Source organism: Giraffa tippelskirchi, chromosome 5, assembly GCF_054371585.1.
Source record: "Giraffa tippelskirchi isolate mGirTip1 chromosome 5, T2T-mGirTip1v1.2.pri, whole genome shotgun sequence".
NCBI classification, from domain to species: domain Eukaryota; kingdom Metazoa; phylum Chordata; class Mammalia; order Artiodactyla; family Giraffidae; genus Giraffa; species Giraffa tippelskirchi.
This window is the reverse complement of record NC_137279.1, coordinates 10,944,475-10,962,133: the sequence shown is the minus strand read 5'-3', so window position 1 is coordinate 10,962,133 and position 17,659 is coordinate 10,944,475. Positions and strand designations below refer to the sequence as shown.

Sequence of the window (17,659 nt, the reverse complement as noted above, 5' to 3'; positions counted from 1 at the left end):
TCATCCGAAGACTTTTTATCTCAAATAAATATTTAAGAAAGGGTTTAAACATTAAGAATAGAACGATCAGAGTGAGACTCTGTCTAGTTTTTGGATGGTTGAAAAAAATTTCCAATAGGATTGGTAATGTGTTGTGAGAAATCCACAAAGAATTGCCTCTTTCTGTGTGAGTATGTATGGATGTACACAGTGATAACTAAAACTAGTTACTTGTTCAGATTATCCAAATAACCATAACACTTGCTGGTATAATTTTTTAAAAAACCCTTCAATTTCCCATTATGGAACAGACAAATTCCCATTACTAAGGCCTAAGCCTTTCTATGACCTTGGTTTGGAATTTCTCTTATGACCACCTATTCAAGTGGAAAATAACTAAATACAGTATAAATTTAGATATTTGGAAGTACCAAAGACTCGAGAGACACTGAATTGAATTGTAAATGGGTGCGTAGATTCTGGATTCTTTCAAAGTCCATAGTAGACAGTTACATTTCTGAGTCTATAAACTTGTAGTTTTTCCTGAAAATAATGACCTTTGGAGGGTCCACCAAGCTCCAGGATTCTGTCAGCCGCCTGTCCAGGGCTTACCACGTCGAGTGTATGAATTGTCCATCCCACCTTTAGAAGGAGCTGCTGTCTGAGGAAGGTTGGCGACTGTGGGAACATGTGAACGCTGCGAGAGAAAGTGAACCGCATGGTAAAGATGATGGAACAGTTTGTGATTCAAAAATAGCCTTGGAAACTTGCAGCGCCTATTAGATCAGCCAACGAATAATCATAAAAACAATAGTTCTCTACCCGGGGACATTAAGGCATTTGGTGAAGAAGATGACAGGATGGAAGAGACAAACGAGAGACAGAAGGAGAGAGCCGGAGCGAGGGTGCACAGGAGGCGCATGGCTGGCGGGCGGCAAGCTCAGAGGCCTGGTTTTCCAATCTGGCAGCGGGCTTGATGAGTCTGTTTATTCAGCTACAGTATCAGACGTTCCCTTTTCCTGCCCGAAGAAGTCCCCTTTGAAGAACTGCTCTTCTGGGGAGTAGTTTCCCCTTGGACGGGCTAGTCCTGTTTGCAGACCTAAAGGAAAAGCGCTGGAAAGGCCACAAGAATGTTCTTTAAAGTGATATTCCAGCGCCACGTGAGGGGAGGATGAAATAGCAGTAAAAGATGTATTTCCTGGTTGAGGTATTTTTTTCCCCTCTCTAGTGAATTAGGCGCTGAACAAAGGCGTCACATGAATGCGACGGGGTCAGAGGTTCTTGGGGGCCCTCCAGGTCTGTGTGGTCAGGTGATGGCTGGGGGTGGGAGAGGAGGGGCATGCCAAGCTTCTGTAGGTAGACCTGGAGTGAGGAAAGCACAGCTGTGAGAGGCAGAGAGAATTCAATAGGACTCGCATTCCACTCCTGCAAGTCTTCATCTGCAAAGGAATCAATGGTGGTGACTTATCAGAGCGCCAGCCTATGCCTTCAAAGCAGAGTGGCAGACGGAACTCGAGTGACTTGCGGGACAAGGTTCATAATCAAATTGGACCATTCAGAAGTTGACACGGTTAACTTTGGAGTTTTTCATATTAATTTCTTATATTTCAGTGGCCTTTTTTAACTTTTCAAAGAAGGTTTTCATCTAGCCCTCATGTTAATCCAGTGAGGTAACCAGGGTAGATGGCCAGTTCCTCACTTTTCCTCTTTGGAAAAGGATGGAGGCAAAGAGAGATGGTTCTGCAGCTCATCACTGGCAGGGGCAGAACGACAACCCAGGTCTTTTGACTCCTGGACCAGGTCTTTTTCCTCTGTGTTCTTGGGACCTGTACAAAGTGATGATGGGAGTTTCAGAAAAAAGGAAGGTGACATTCTCCATCTCCTCCCAGGCACATAGAAAAGTGACTGTGACTTTGAAGCCACCGCTTTGCTGTGTCCAAACGCTCTCTCTGGGACTGGCCTTAGGGAGGAGATTCAAAGTGAAACCTTCAGAGGGGAAGTCTCATATTCTAGTCACTGAGGCTGCCCATGCCTCTGGTGAGTTTGTTCAATCTTTACCTGCACCACATAAAACAGGAGTTCTCCAGAATGAAAAGGGTTCTTTGTTCCATCTCTGAGATGAACCCTTTCAGTAAGAGATGCCACTTCACAGTGAGGCCAGGCTCTCCAGGAGAGGGGATGGGACCCACACACTCTCCTTGACTCCTACCTGAGCCTCTGTGACTCTTGGAGTCTCTCGGGGCCTAGGAGTGAGGTTCATGCAGTGCATATTTGAGGATTAAGAGAGAACCAGGATTTTCTTCTGGGGAATACAGATTTGTTTGTCAGAGCTCCAGGGAGAAACCTTTCGAAGGGGTCTTATATACAGGCTGCCTTTTCTGCTTTGATATACACAGGCTTGTATTTTATCTATTTCTGGGTGTTTGTCTTCTTTCTACATGGAGAGCTGGAGTTGCTCGACATTGAGCCATATCTTGTAATTATTTGTATCCTCTAAGGCTTCCTGGTGCTTAAAATATCTGATGGATGAATGGGAATCCATTTTCAGCCAACCCCTTATCCCAGCCTATAGTTTGAATCAGAATCACCTGGGACACAGTTCTATGTACTTTGAAATAAGTCCTGAGATGAATCTCATGTGAATCAAAGTTGGAGAATTACTGCTTTATCCTTTTTCTCCTTGGCTTTGAGAGTTCTTGGTGACTTTGAACAATGCTATAAACGCAAACACAATCTCAGATTTGTCATGTTTTCTCATGTGCAGAGTTTATTTCTCACGTTCGTCTCATTTAATCCTAATGTAATGGGGCTATGTTAATAGCAGTCCTATGATATGGGTTCTTTTTCCACTCCCTTTACAGAGAAGGACACAGGGGAGTGATAGTCTTGGGCTCACATAGCCAATTTGTGGCAGAGCCTGCATTCATCCCGGAGAAGGCAATGGCACCCCACTCCAGTACTCTTGCCTGGAAAGTCCCATGGACGGAGGAGCCTGGTAGGCTGCAGTCCATGGGGTCGCAAAGAGTCGGACACGACTGAGCGGCTTCCCTTTCACTTTTGACTTTCATGCACTGGAGAAGGAAATGGCAACCCACTCCAGTGTTCTTGCCTGGAGAATCCCAGGGACGGCGGAGCCTGGTGGGCTGCTGTCTATGGGGTCGCACAGAGACAGACACGACTGAAGCGACTTAGCAGCAGCAGCAGCAGCTGCATTCATCCCAAGTCCTGTAATTCCAGGTGCTCTGCCCTTCCCCAACACAACTCCTGCAGCTCTATCCCTTGGCAGGCATTGCTGTTATTTGTGTGGAAGGTGTTATTCCTGATATGACTTGCAGTCCACATAGCTGGGGGCAGTTACCATGATTCAGGAAGCCAGAAGAAGCAACAGTCTGTTCTCCTAAAGAAGTCTATAGTAGAATAAGCGGCTAAGGCTAATAATGACGTGTCTTTTCATGCAAATATCAGAGTACAGTATTTTGTGTTCATTATTAAATTGGAAAAGCAGAGCTGGGTACCAGGTGAGAAAAGAGAGTCCTTTCAGAGGACAGACTGTGTGTTTGGTGACGGGTGAGTCACCTGATGGGTGAACTCTGTTCTCCTGATTTCATTTTACTGGAAATGCTGAAGGAATGGGAAGCAGCGTGAACCTCTAGAATTGGCTGTGTGACCTAGAGTCCCAGGGATAACTGGGTCAGCTCTGTTGAGATTGGTTTTGTTAGATGTCTGGGAGGTTCGAAGCTAGGGAGGTCCAAACAAGACACCTGAGGAAGGAGTCTGGACATAGGGAATTCTGTGTTGGATGGCAGTTTTCCTCTGACTTAATTTAAAAGGTCCAGAATGCTCCAAAGTCCACTTGACACCCAAGGGAACATGTAGCCCCACTAGCAGAGGCAATTTAGTGGTTGCTAGACTATTGTAAACAGAACTTTCTAGATGGATGTTTACTCTTTGATTAGTTGCAATATACAGACAGCCATCAGAAATGGAGACCTGTCAACTGAAAGAAGAGGTGGGCCTGAAACTTCTGCTTGTCCTGATTCTCTTCCACCCAGCTGGGAAAGGCACACTTCTTTCATCATGGAGTAACAGATGATTGATATGACTGTACCCTGATTAGAAAAGGTTTCATTTTACTTGTGCATGGTACATGGAATTAGTTAAGGGTTGCACAGGAAAAGAAGTGATGGACTATTGTTCACATTAAATTATAATGACAGCCTTCCTAACCACTGTGTATTTATTATGTAAGAAAAGAAAATGTCTGGTAAAATTCTGTATAGGTTAATAACACCTTCATAATATACTCCTTCTTTTCTATTGACTTGAATAGCCCTCCTACTGACTTTTAATGGATTATTAGAGTTAATTACATCAATTGCAATATAATTGATTCTTAAATACTATGTAGAAACCTCATACAATTATGGAAAAACAAAAGTTATCTAGACATCTCAGATCAAAAAAGATTTGGAATTCCTGCACATTTAATTTCTGATAATCACTAGTCAGTTTGGACATTAAGATTGCATGGTGTCCTGTTTTCTCTTTGCTAGGTTTTGACAGAATTGATAGTTTTACAACATTTAACTCAATACGCATGGAAATATAAGATTAAAGCTGTGAATGCAATTTTTTTTCTATAAAAAGATCACTTCATGGCTTAAAAGCTGAAATGTGTTACCTGCCTAACATTGACAGAAACAAACTCAAGGGAAAATCAAAAGTGAATTTGATGTTGAGTTTTAGAAATCTCTCTCCACAGGTGTAAGGATTCCTGTGGGTCTTAGGGTTTGTTACCTGAGGGCTTTAAAATGTGGCAAGGGGATGAAATGCCTAAAGAGGCAAAAAATTTCTCACATTTTATTACCTAGACACGGGCTATGTGTTCTAATGTCAAAACCACTGGTTGAAAAGTGAAGCATCATTAATATCTGTTATTTGATGTCACAGAGATCAAATGAAATCCCTGTAATAGAGTTGTTTGAATGCAACCTTTTCATTTTTAACTGATTTGGGGAAACTAGTTTATGGGTATTGACACAGTTACACATGTGAGTTTTCCCAGGGATTCTGCTTCACAGATACAGATTTCTAGACTGTGCTAAAATGGTCTACAAATAAGTGTATAAAAGGGTGATACCCTGAGGTGGCAGACTGGTCATTGGAAAGGGTATCAACAGACTTGATGCTTTCTCTTAGCCCTTAGGTCTATGACTTAACCTGATTAGGTCTTACCATTCTCTTATGAACTCTCCCTACTCTGAATCTCCTACCTTTAAATTCTTATTGTCTACAGTAACTCATTTGATTCTTAATATAAGCTGGCTTTATATCAACATGCATATTGTGTATGTCAATGTGCCTTAATATGTGTATGTATATATGTCTTATTGTGTTAACTTGCTTATAAGTTTCCAAGGAGAGGAGCCATACCATATATTGTGTCCTCATAACATAACTGTAGTTTCCTAGCACAGAAGAGCTACTGTTTAAGCAGTCAACCTGAAGGAAGTATTTACATTTATTCCCATGATGTGCTATAATGAGAATCATGACAAAACATCCCATTTATTTATAACGATTTACCTTTAAAAAATTGTACTCTATGTTATTTTATGAAACTTGGAGTTTTAAATCAGATGCATTTAAGATGGAAAATTTCACTCCTATTTTCATACATTGAAATGCAGTCCCATTTCCAATGGGATTGTTAATGGAGCTTGAACAGCCTATTCTAAAGATCATCTGAAAGAGCATTGCATGACAATAGCCATGAAAAACAAACAAGGAATTAAAAAGGAATGAGGACTTAACTTCAGTTCAGTTCAGTCGCTCAGTCGCGTCCGACTCTCTGCGACCCCATGAATTGCAGCACGCCAGGCCTCTCTGTCCATCACCAACTCCCGGAGTCTACCCAAACCCATGTTCATCGAGTCGGTGATGCCATCCAACCATCTCATCCTCTGTCGTCCCCTTCTCCTCCCGCCCCCAATCCTACCCAGCATTAGGGTCTTTTCCAATGAGTCAACCCTTCGCATGAGATGGCCAAAGTATTGGAGCTTCAGCTTCAACATCAGACCTTCCAATGAACACCCAGGATTGATCTCTTTTAGGATGGATTGATTGGATCTCCTTGCAGTCCAAGAAACTCTCAAGAGTCTTCTCCAACACCACAGTTCAAAAGCATCAATTCTGCGGCGCTCAGCTTTCTTCACCGTCCAACTCTCACATCCATACATGACCACTGGAAAAACCATAGCCTTGACTGGACGGACTTTTGTTGGCAAAGTAATGTCTCTGCTTTTAAACATGCCATCTAGGTTGGCCATAACCTTCCTTCCAAGTAGTAAGCGTCTTTTAATTTCATGGCTGCAGTCACCATCAGCAGTGATTCTGGAGCCCAAAAAAGTAAAGTCTGACACTGTTTCCACTGTTTCCCATCTATTTCCCATGGAATGATGGGACCAGATGCCATGATCTTAGCTTAGTAGTTATCAAAGCAAACTATGTACTCATCTGAAGCAATACACAATGGTAGTGATACAATTAGCACACTTTTTTGTGATAGAGAAAATAACCAAAAAGATTAGATTCCAGAAACAGACCTAAGAATATAGGAACTTAACAGATATTATGGAAGCATTGCCAATCAGTAGCTACAGAATAGACTGTTCAGGAAATGGTACTGAGACAACTGGCTCTCCATCTGGACTCATAACATACACAAAGGTAAATTCCAGATGGAATGAAACTCTAAACAGAAAAATCAAATCTATACAAGTATTGAAAAGAAATATGAATGAATCTATTTAAAAAAATATTCTTAGGTGAGAAGGTCTCTGTAAATAAGACGGGAAATCCAGAGGCCATTAGGAGTTGATTTTATTTAAAAAAGAATCATAAAGTTAAAAGAGAAATGGCAGAATGGGACAAAATAATTGAATTATACATTGCCGAAGAAAGAGTTACTATCCATCAAAAATGAGAAAAATATAAATAACTCACTTAAAATGGGCTAAAGATATAAATTAAACAATCCTCAGCAGAAAATGCAAAAGGCTAAGAAATATTTGAAAAATATGCTCAACCTCATTAGTGGTAAAAAAATAATGTACAATAAGAGAACACGAGTTGCCATTTTCTATGTATCAGATTGGCAAAAAGTAAGGGAGTTGGTTGGATGTATCAGTTAAAATGAATGAATATCTAGACTGTCAAGGGTGGATGTCAGTAATATGCTGTTAGGTGAAAGAAGCAAGTTGCAGAATATACATTGTATTATGTCATTTTGGTAAGGCTTTTAAAAACATGTATATAAAAGTGTTTTAATAATTATTAAAAAAGTATTTATGCATCACCAATGTATGACATTATCTTGTATAGTAGCTATCTCTTGGAATAGCACTAAGCTGAGTATAAGTATACATCTCTATTCTTTGTATTACTTTTCAGCTGGAAAACATCCCTTTTATTATGCTTTATTTAACACTCATCAAGCTGAATAACTGATCTTTAGGAGGCAGTTACAAGTCATTAGTTCATGGGGTGTAATTGAATTGAATATTATATGAACATAGTGCAGTATTTTATGGAATCTCAGTCAACTCTGATTAAATTCTTCAAGTCAGTCTTGTTGAATTGGGTCAATTAAATAGGGTTCTGGCTCCCTGTGGTCATGGTCAAATCTTGTCAAGACCTCTTCTATCTTTAGGTTCCTGAGCTTTGTGCAAGGGCTGCGGTAGAACTGCCTCCTCTGTCAGTTGTAATTATTCCATGTGACATCCACAGGGCACTTCTCACCTGCTTCATGAACACTCTGTGCATTGAATAAATCACCACAGCCCAGAACACAAGCCATCAGTGAGGTTAAACAAGTCAATGTAAATAAAGTCTTGTGATTAGTTTGAACTTGCTTCCAAACTGTTTTGTTAGCAAGGAGTTAACAAGTTCAGACTTTTGGTCATATGGGTCTTTAAGGAAAGCTTTTTTTTTTTTCCCCATTCCAATGACTTCCTGTTCATGGGAAAATGAGAGGAAATGAACCTCTAACAGGAGGATGGGCCCACCCTTTTCCAGTCGTGTGGCTAATTTGTCAGGTGTAATATTGGCACCTGGTGGCTTGTGTTGGCTTCCTGCCCACCCTCACTGGGGAGGTATCCAAATACTTGCGCTAGGCGGTCGAAGACTTCAAAGCCATTTGTAAGGGAAAGGATATTGTCATTAAAGAACTTAATGGTGAATACTCCCAATCATTTAGTGATGTCAAGATGAAAGGAAAATTTTAAAAACACATCATCTAGTGGGTTTTTTTTTCCTGATGTATCATATGACCTGCTAAAACAAAGCAATGCAGTTGCTTTAGTAATAATACATTTTTCAAGACTATGTATATATTGACTGAAAGTCTACTTTTCCTGTTTTTGAGAAATTAGCAAAGGTATTAGTGACTTATAAGAAGATGATAAATTGTTTCTTTAAGGGTTTCTTTAATCATCCACTCTCTTCGTGCCTGCCAGTGGATTATTTCCCTTGAATCAGAAGGGGAAACTACAATAATATCAAATGGATCTGATAAGTGAAAAAGGACAAGGTGGGTCTTCAGAATTCATTGGGAATCTTGGATAGGCACAGCTGGTTCAGTTCCATACCTCCCAATTTTTAGCTAGAAATAATTACTGCCTTTTGAACAATGGTATCATTAATTGTCCAGCAAGTCAAGGTGAATTTGTCCACAAATTGTGATTAACCAAACTGTAATCAGTGGTCATTAAACCATAATAAATTCTGTATAACAATGGAACTTCTTTTAGTTTTTATATTTAATGTAAACTATATTGGCTTTTGTATCAAAAACTCTCACGGCAGTATTCATGAATATGGAAAACAAGAATAATCTCTCTAAAGCATATATTCACCAATTCAATGGACATGAGTTTGAGCAAGCTCCAGGAGATGGTGAAGGACAGGGAAGCCTGGCGTGCTGCCGTCCATGGGGTGGCAAAGAATTGGATATGACTGAGCGACTGGACAACAACAACAACAACAAAGCACATATTCATGGTGTCATTACTTGTATTAATAAACCTCAATCAGTTGTCATCAAATGATCAACAAATATTCATTGAGTTTTCAATGGTCTAATACAGTATTAGAAATTTACATGTTAGTTACATAAATTATTAATCATAAGATACTCTTTGAATGTTTACTCAATTAAGGAGTATATAGTTGGATTTAGGGCTTCCCCGGTGGCTCAGTGGTAAAGAATTTGCCCGCAGTGTAGGAGATGCAGGAGATGTGGGTTCCATCCCTGAGTTGGGAAGATCCCTGGAGGAGGGCATGGCAACCCACTCCAGTATTCTTGCCAGGAGAATCCCATGGACAGAGGAGCCTGGTGGGCTACAGTGCATATGGTTATAAAGAGTCGAATGTGACTGAAGTTACTGAGCACACACAAACACATTGTTGGATTGCTCTGGCAGAGACTGATGACTTCCATAGGGCTACATAAAAATGCATTACATAGGGGTTCCTCAACCCTGTGAGTGGATGGCAAATGTTTCAGCTATCCAGAGATCTTATGCTCTTCTGCAATTTAGTCTGGCAAATGTGAAACAAACACATGAACAATTAGAAATAATACATTATGTGTTATATAAACTATAAGCAGGGTGGGAGTTTAGAAAAGGGAAGATCAATGTTGATTGAAATAACCTTTGAGGAAGAGGTTAATTTTCTGAGTCTTAAGAATAACTAGTATTTAGACAATCCAAAAGGAAAACCGTGCGCGTTTTAAGCGAGTGGGAACCAGGAATGAGGGCAGAGCGGGAAGGTCCTTTGAGGAGGTCCGGATGGCAGCAGCACTGGTGGCAGGTTCTGGTGTGGTGGGAAGTAGGGTAGATTGGTTCAGTGGTAATAATATGAATGGTCCCCCATCCAATTAAAATAAATAAATGAATAAAAAAAATAATATGAATGGTCTTGTGAGCTCCGCAGAGAAATTTAGACTTCAAAGTATGGGGTGGTGGAGGACTAATGTCATTTAAATAGTAATTTAGGAAGACTTTTTTGACAGTGATTTTAGAATGACTAGAGCAGAGAGAGGCTGTCAGTAGGGAGAGATTTGTTAGGGGGCTCTTTGGGGAGAAAGGGTTAAAAGACCAGATGGTGATGGTTGAAATGGATAGAAAAAATATGAACTCGAGACATTTTGAAGTAAAGAAGGAGGGATGAGTCTAGAAGGCATTGGTTATAGGGGTTGGGAGAAGAAAAATAAGTCAAAAATGACTCCAGAATTTCTATCCTAAAAGGCTGGGTGATTGATAACACCATTGTTCTCTTGATGAAGGAAAATGATGTGTTCTATTTTTAGACAGGTTATATTTGGGATCAATTGGATGTCCCATGGGACTATGTTATAAGCAATTATAAACATGGGACAAATGAGTAACCAAAAGGCCAGGAAAAAATTGATGATTAACGGCTACACACTGCCTGTAAATCCAGATTCCACAGCCTGATGTTCAAGGTCGCTGTCGCCCAGCCCCATCCTACTTATTCAAATTCATCTTTGGCTACCCTACAGTCTGGGCCCCTCCTCTGGCCCAGTAAGGCAGCAAACTGCTTTTTTTTTTTCTTGGTCTTTGTATCAGTTCTTGCTATTCTCTATGCCTGGAACGCACTCCCTAAATCTCTAATTATTAGCATGTCTTTGTGTGTTAGGGCCAGTGCAGGTCCTTTCCATTTGAAGATGTTTTTCAAAAACTCCAGTGCATTCTCTTCTCTCTCTTCTGAAGTACTGGAGCATTTACAGCTTGTGTTATTTGTAAAGCACTCAGTCATATACATGTCCATGTTCTTGTTTAATCAGGTCAAACATGAATACCTACCTGGTTTTGTCAGTGAAAATATACATGCCTTGAGGGTAAGGATCAATGTTCTTCTTGCATCAGTTAAGCATTATATTTGACTCCTGAAAACAGAAACTCCCAGAGTGGCTGTAAAACACTGAAAGTGAAAGTCACTCAGTCGTGATGGACTCTTTGTGACCCCATGGCCTATATAGTCCATGGAATTCTCCAGGCCAGAATACTGGAGTGGGTAACCTTTCCCTTCTCCAGGGAATCTTTCCCACCCAGGGATCGAACCCAGGTCTCCCGCATGGCAGGTGGATTCCCGCAGCTGAGCAGGAGTTCGATTTTTCTCATATATGAGAAGTATGGAGGCAAGTAATCCAAAGCTGGCTTGGCAAATCTTGATGAGAGCGAAGACCTAGCCTCCCTCAACCTTTCCACTTCACCATCCATAGCATGGATTGGTCCCGTCAGAACCACAAGCTTGCTGATCCTCAGCAAGTGCAGTGTCAGTGCTGCAAGCAGAGAGAAGTGGGAAGGCAGGGGGCATGTTGTTTGCCCACCTCATCAGCCCTACTTTTAACCTGCTCTCCTGGAAGCTCCAAGCCCACAAGTTCTCCACCTTTGTTGGTCAGCAGTTAGATATATAGCCACTCCTCTTTGCAAGCAATGCTGCAAATATTGTTTTTTTATTTTTTTAGTTGGACATATTAGCATCCCCAACAAAATCTGGGTTATTTTTGTGAAGAGAAGGGCTGCTGACAACTCATAGGCAGTCAGTTTTTTGTGCTTTATGTCTATTTCGCTCTTTCTCTCTCACTGTGTACGTGTTTGTGTGTGTATGTGTGTGTGCGTTCTTGTTCAGATACATACACCCACACACACATATGTGGAGAGAGACAGAGAGATGATTCTGTATATCTAGATACTTACCTCTTTATATTTCAATAATCATAAAATATATATGAATATATGTATATCGAGATTTGCTATATTTACTGCTATATATATTTGGACATACACACACACATGAGTTAGTTAAAACTCAGAAAAATTTAATAAAGATAAGAATAAAATAATCTGATATAATAAATATGATGCTGTTTTTCACACACAGTGTGATTAGGCACAAGTGGAGCTATTTTTATGGTATTATTTGCACAAAGTTAAACCAAGGCTTTTCAGTTGCTCTAGTGGCTCTGATTAGTTTTCTAGTGGCCAGTAAACCTCACTGTTAACAAGAATCTCTAAAAATGGTCATACGATCACATTTCTAAGTTAAAGGTACTGAGTTAGTGATACGGGGGTTTAATTTCTGCATTCTTAAGTGTCTCCTTTGTTCTCTTCCACTTCCATGATTTAATTAGTGATCTTAAAACTGTGTGTGTGATATATTTTTGAATGTTAGAATTATTATCAGCACAAATGAAAAGATGAAAATACACCAAGGTGAACTAAAAAGAAATTGGTTAATAATTACACACAAATTGTGGCTGTTTTAACAATCTTCAAGAGTTTGTAGGAGCATCCTCCAATATCGAGTGGTCTACCCATCACTGTTTGTACCATGACGCTCTTCACCACCCTGACTGTGCTTTCTTATGTTCTCCCAAGGTGTTGACTCCATTCTTTTATAAACGGAGCTGTCATTAGGACTCAGGTCACAACTTCAGGTTCAGGGCTCTTCATACTGTTATTCACAACAACAGCAACAACAAAAACAGCAATATATATTTATGTAGAACTGTCCAGAGTACCTCAGCAATCATGTGCTATAGACAGGGAGCATACTACTATCTTTTAAGATAAGAAAACACTATTTAAAAATCATGCAGGTAGTGGAAAAGCAGCAATTGGGAACACTATCTCATACTCATTGATCACTGGAGGAACTTTCCCCAAGAGAATACACGTACTCAACTGGTAGCTCTTCACCCAGCCAACAGATTAGAAAGTCCCCATCTGAACCCTTTGGACTAGTCAGTTGGGATGAGGTGACATCTGCTTGAGGGCCATTTCCTAGCTGCTCTTCCTATTATTTAATCTTAGCCAATGTTACTATGTCTTGGTAGTGAAACAACCAAATCAATAAGAAAAATAAAAAATTACCATACCCTTTTGCTACACACCATTGCCTTCAATATGACAGTTGAGCTTTTAATTTTCTAAGACAACATTATCACTTAGGGTTTAGGCATCTCTTAATCTGCTGGCTGATGAAGTGTGTGGCAGGCATTTTCACACCAGGACCATATGTGATGTAATTACCTAAGCATCACAAAGGAGATAGGTATAGGGCCCGCTGCATATCTATTAAGGAGATGACAGTGCTTAGGTAGCATAGATCAGTAGCAATGCAATAGTTAAAGACAATCAATATTCATTGGAACTCCCTTGTTTGTTTTCTTTTGAAACCTTAAAGTTATCCAAATGGAGTGTTAATTTTTTTTAAAAAAATAAGAAATGTTTTCTTGGGAGAAGACAATATTTTGAAATGTTTTTAAGTTATGAGAGCCTGTTTCCTTCAGTCTCCCATTGCTGCATGAGGTTGAACAAATGTTAGCTGCAACTAATTAATTAAGCTTGTAGAAAGTAGCAGCAGGGGATTGGAAACTTGAAGTGGAAGTGAGCATTTTGACTGTAAACATGTTGCCTGCCGGAGAGACTATATCTGGATTGAGTGGTTGCTGAGTTATCCAAAGAAATGCATTATCTCTGGGAAAATCAGGCTTGGCAGGGAGATAAAACAACAATGTCTCTTGCTGGCAAATCCATTCATTTATTTCCCTGGTTCATCGCATGTGTTTTGCTTGGTTGCAGCCACACACTATTACTATGCCATCCTCCCCGTGTATGAAGGTGACACGGCAGACTTTGCCTCAGAAGAAAAGGAACTAGTATTTGTTGAGTACTTTTTCTGTGGCAGGCTCTTTTTTTTTTTTTTATGTACATCATATCATTTCTTTCTGTAAAACAGACATAATTCTCTCATTTTTTAGATAAGGAAATTAAGACTCAGAATTTAGGAATTCACCCAGGATCATAGGCACAAGAACTGGGGTTTGAACCTGGACTGAAGCTTTTTCAGCTACATCGGGAGGCTTTTGTAGAATACAGGTTGGGGAAGGGCTGCAAGGAGACTGGACAGCCTCTTGCCTGGTTTTCCTTATGGTTGAGGAAAGCAAAACTCAGGGGAAAGACCTAGGACTGTGCAATGTTGCTGTTGTTCAGTCACTCAGGTGTGTCTGACTCTTTGCGACACCATGGACTGCAGCACGCCAGTCTTCCCTGTCCATCGCCAACTCCCAGAGCTTGCTCAAGCTCATGTCCATCGAGTCAGTGATGCCATCCAACCATCTCCTCCTCTGTCATCCCCTTCTCCTCATTCCCTCAATCTTTCCCAGCATCAGGATCTTTTCTAATGAGTCGGCCCTTTGTATTAGGTGGCCAAAGATACAGCTTCAGCCTCAGTCCTTCCAATGAATATTCAGGAGTGATTTCCTTTAGGATGGACTGGTTGGATCTCCTTGCAGTCCAAGGGACTCTCAAGAGTCTTCTCCAACACCACAGTCCAAAAGCATCAATTCTTCAGCCCTCAGCTTTCTTTATGGTCCAACTCTCATATCTATACATGATTACTGGGAAAACCATAGGAAAACTAAGATCATGGCATCTGGTCCCATCACTTCATGGCAAATAGATGGGGAAACAGTGGCTGACTTTATTTTTTTGGGCTCCAAAATCACTGCAGATGGTGACTGCAGCCATGAAATTAAAAGACCCTTACTCCTTGGAAGAAAAGTTATGACCAACCTAGACAGCATATTAAAGAGCAGAGACTTTACTTTGCCAACAAAGGTCCATCTAGTCAAGGCTATGGTTTTTCCAGTAGTCATGTATCGATGTGAAAGTTGGACTATGAAGAAAGCTGAGAGCAGAAGAATTGATGCTTTTGAACCGTGGTGTTGGAGAAGACTCTTGAGAGTCCCTTGGACTGCAAGGAGATCCAACCAGTCCATCCTAAAGGAGATGAGTCCTGGGTGTTCATTGGAAGGACTGATGTTGAAGCTGAAACTCCAATACTTTGGCCACCTGATGCAAAGAGCTGACTCATTTGAAAAGACCCTGATGCTGGGAAAGATTGAGGGAAGGAGAAGGGATGACAGAGGATGAGATGGTTGGATGGCATCACCGACTCAATGGACGTGGGTTTGGGTAGACTCCGGAAGTTGGTGATGGACAGGGAGGACTGGCGTGCTGCAGTTCATGGGGTCGCAAAGAGTCAGACACGACTGAGCTACTGAACTGAACTGAACTGACTAGATGGAACTGTGTTGGCAAAGTAATGTCTGTGCTTTTTAATATGCTGTCTAGGTTGGTCATAACTTTTCTTCCGAGGAGCAAGTGTCTATTAATTTCATGGCTGCAGTCACCATCTGCAGTGATTTTGGAGCCCAAGAAAATAAAGTCAGCCACTGTTTCCACTGTTTCCCCATCTATTTGCCATGAAGTGATGGGACTGGATGCCATGATCTTAGTTTTCTGAATGTTGAGTTTTAAGCCAGCTTTTTCACTCTCCTCTTTCACTGTCATCAAGAGGCTCTTTAGTTCCTGTTTGCTTTCTGCCATAAGGGTGGTGTCATCTGCATATCTGAGGCTATTGATATTTCTCCCGGCAATCTTGTTTTCAGCTTGTGCTTCATCCAGCTGGGCATTTCGCATGATGTACTCTGCATATAAGTTACATAAACAGGGTGACAATATACAGCCTTGACAGACTCCTTTCCCTATTAGGAACCAGTCTGTTGTTCCATGTCCGGTTCTAACTGTTGCTTCTCAACCTGCATACAGATTTCTCAGGAGGCAGGTAAGGTGGTCTAGTATTCTCATCTCTAAGAATTTTCCTCAGTTTGTTGTGACCCACACAGTCAAAGACTTTACCGTAGTCAATGAAGCAGAAATAGATGTTTTTCTGGAACTCTCTTGCTTTTTTGATGATCCAGCGTATGTTGGCAGTATGATCTCTGTTTCCTCTGCCTTTTCTAAATCCAACTTGAGCTTCTGGAAATTCTCGGTTCACATACTGTTGAAGCCTAGCTTGGAGAATTTTGAGTGTTACTTTGTTAGCATGTGAGATGAGTGCAATTGTGCGATAGTTTGGGTAGTTTGAACATTCTTTGGTGTTGCCTTTCTTTGGGGTCTTATTGAGATTATTCTTGAGGTCATATTGTAGGAGTAAAACCATACAAAAACAAAAGACACCATCTTTTTTTCTGGCAGGAGTGGGTAAGTTTGTTACTTGCAACCAAAGAAATCTCCCTTGGAGTATTTCTACTTTACTAAATCTCTTCTTCCTTTACCTGATCATTCTAGATTTTTGGCTGGAGGTAGGGCTTCTAGTTCTGCTTAATCTCTCTCTTTAGTCCTGGAACTTCTAGGTTTTTCACAGTTGTATTTCTCTGGCTACCAAGTGAGTGAGCGTCCCTGGAGAGTTCTGATGAGAGAACCATCTTGGTTACTGACCCTGATTGTCCAGGCAATCATTTTTGCCTTTGGGGTCTGTGTATTATCATTGGAACAGGCAGTCAAAAAAGAACAGTGTACCCCAATGTTCATCGCAGCACTGTTTACAATAGCCAGGACATGGAAGCAACCTAGATGTCCATCAGCAGACGAATGGATAAGGAAGCTGTGGTACATATACACAATGGAATATTACTCAGCCATTAAAAAAAATACATTTGAATCGGTTCTACTGAGATGGATGAAACTGGAGCCCATTATACAGAGTGAAGTAAGCCAGAAAGAAAAACACCAATACAGTATACTAATGCATATATATGGAATTTGAAAGATGGTAACGATAACCCTATATGCGAGACAGAATAAGAGACACAGATGCATAGAACAATTTTATGGACTCTGAGGGAGAAGGTGAGGGTGAGATGTTCTGGGAGAATAGCATTGAAACATGTATATTATCATATGTGAAACAGAACACCATTCCATGTTCGATGCATGAGACAAGGGCTCAGGGCCGGGGCAATGGGATGACCCAGAGGGATGGGATGGGGAGGGAGGTGGGTGGGGGGTCCAGGAAGGGGAACACATGTAAACCCATGGCTGATTCATGTCAAAGTATGGCAAAAACTGTTACAATATTGTAAAGTAATTAGCCCCCAACTAAAATAAATAAATTTATAAAAAAAAAGAAAGAAATTTTAACCAAAAAAAAAAAAAAGAACAGTGTAATGGATTATACTTGCTTTTCTTGATTTGCTCAAGTGATTTTTAAAAATAGATGGTGCACAAATATAACAAAATAGATCGTACCTAAGTGGGGACAGTGGGAGCATACTGAAACCCCTAGAGATTAATGTATTTCAACCAGTGTCCTATCTTGAATGCAGATGAAAGGATAGATGTATCTTGTATAATCTGAATATTTATCAGTGTCTACAATTTTCTGGGTAGGCCTGTGGCAGGTCTTTTCGTTGTTGTACCCACTTGCTTTTCCCTGTTCAGTGCTTGAACTGATACTAGTCAAACCTGGTTCTGTATCGAGATCCTCATGACATGTAGCCCATGCAGTCTGGAATTGTGCTTGTCTGCTCAAACCAAGAACCAAATGTACATGTTCATACCCCTTGCACCTAACCTCCCTCATTATTCATTTCTCCCACAGAAATCTGGACTGGGGAGAGTGTCCCACTGTTAGGACTATGGCCCTTTGATTTGGGTCCCAGATCTCCTTCCTAGTTCTTGCCCTTTTCTCATCCAGGAGATGGCTCCTTATCACTCCAGATCTTCAGATCTCTCTCTTGCCC

The 17,659-nt window shown here is 40.7% G+C and overlaps 1 long non-coding RNA gene across 1 annotated transcript; it reads right to left on the bottom strand.

Annotated features, from left to right (window-relative positions):
• Positions 1-12,282: 12,282 nt before the first annotated feature.
• On the bottom strand, positions 12,283-13,050 carry LOC145504641 (uncharacterized). Its single transcript, XR_014052346.1, has 2 exons — positions 12,947-13,050; positions 12,283-12,522 (listed from the first exon to the last, which is right to left on the bottom strand). It is a non-coding gene; the product is annotated as an uncharacterized LOC145504641 (long non-coding RNA).
• Positions 13,051-17,659: the final 4,609 nt, after the last annotated feature.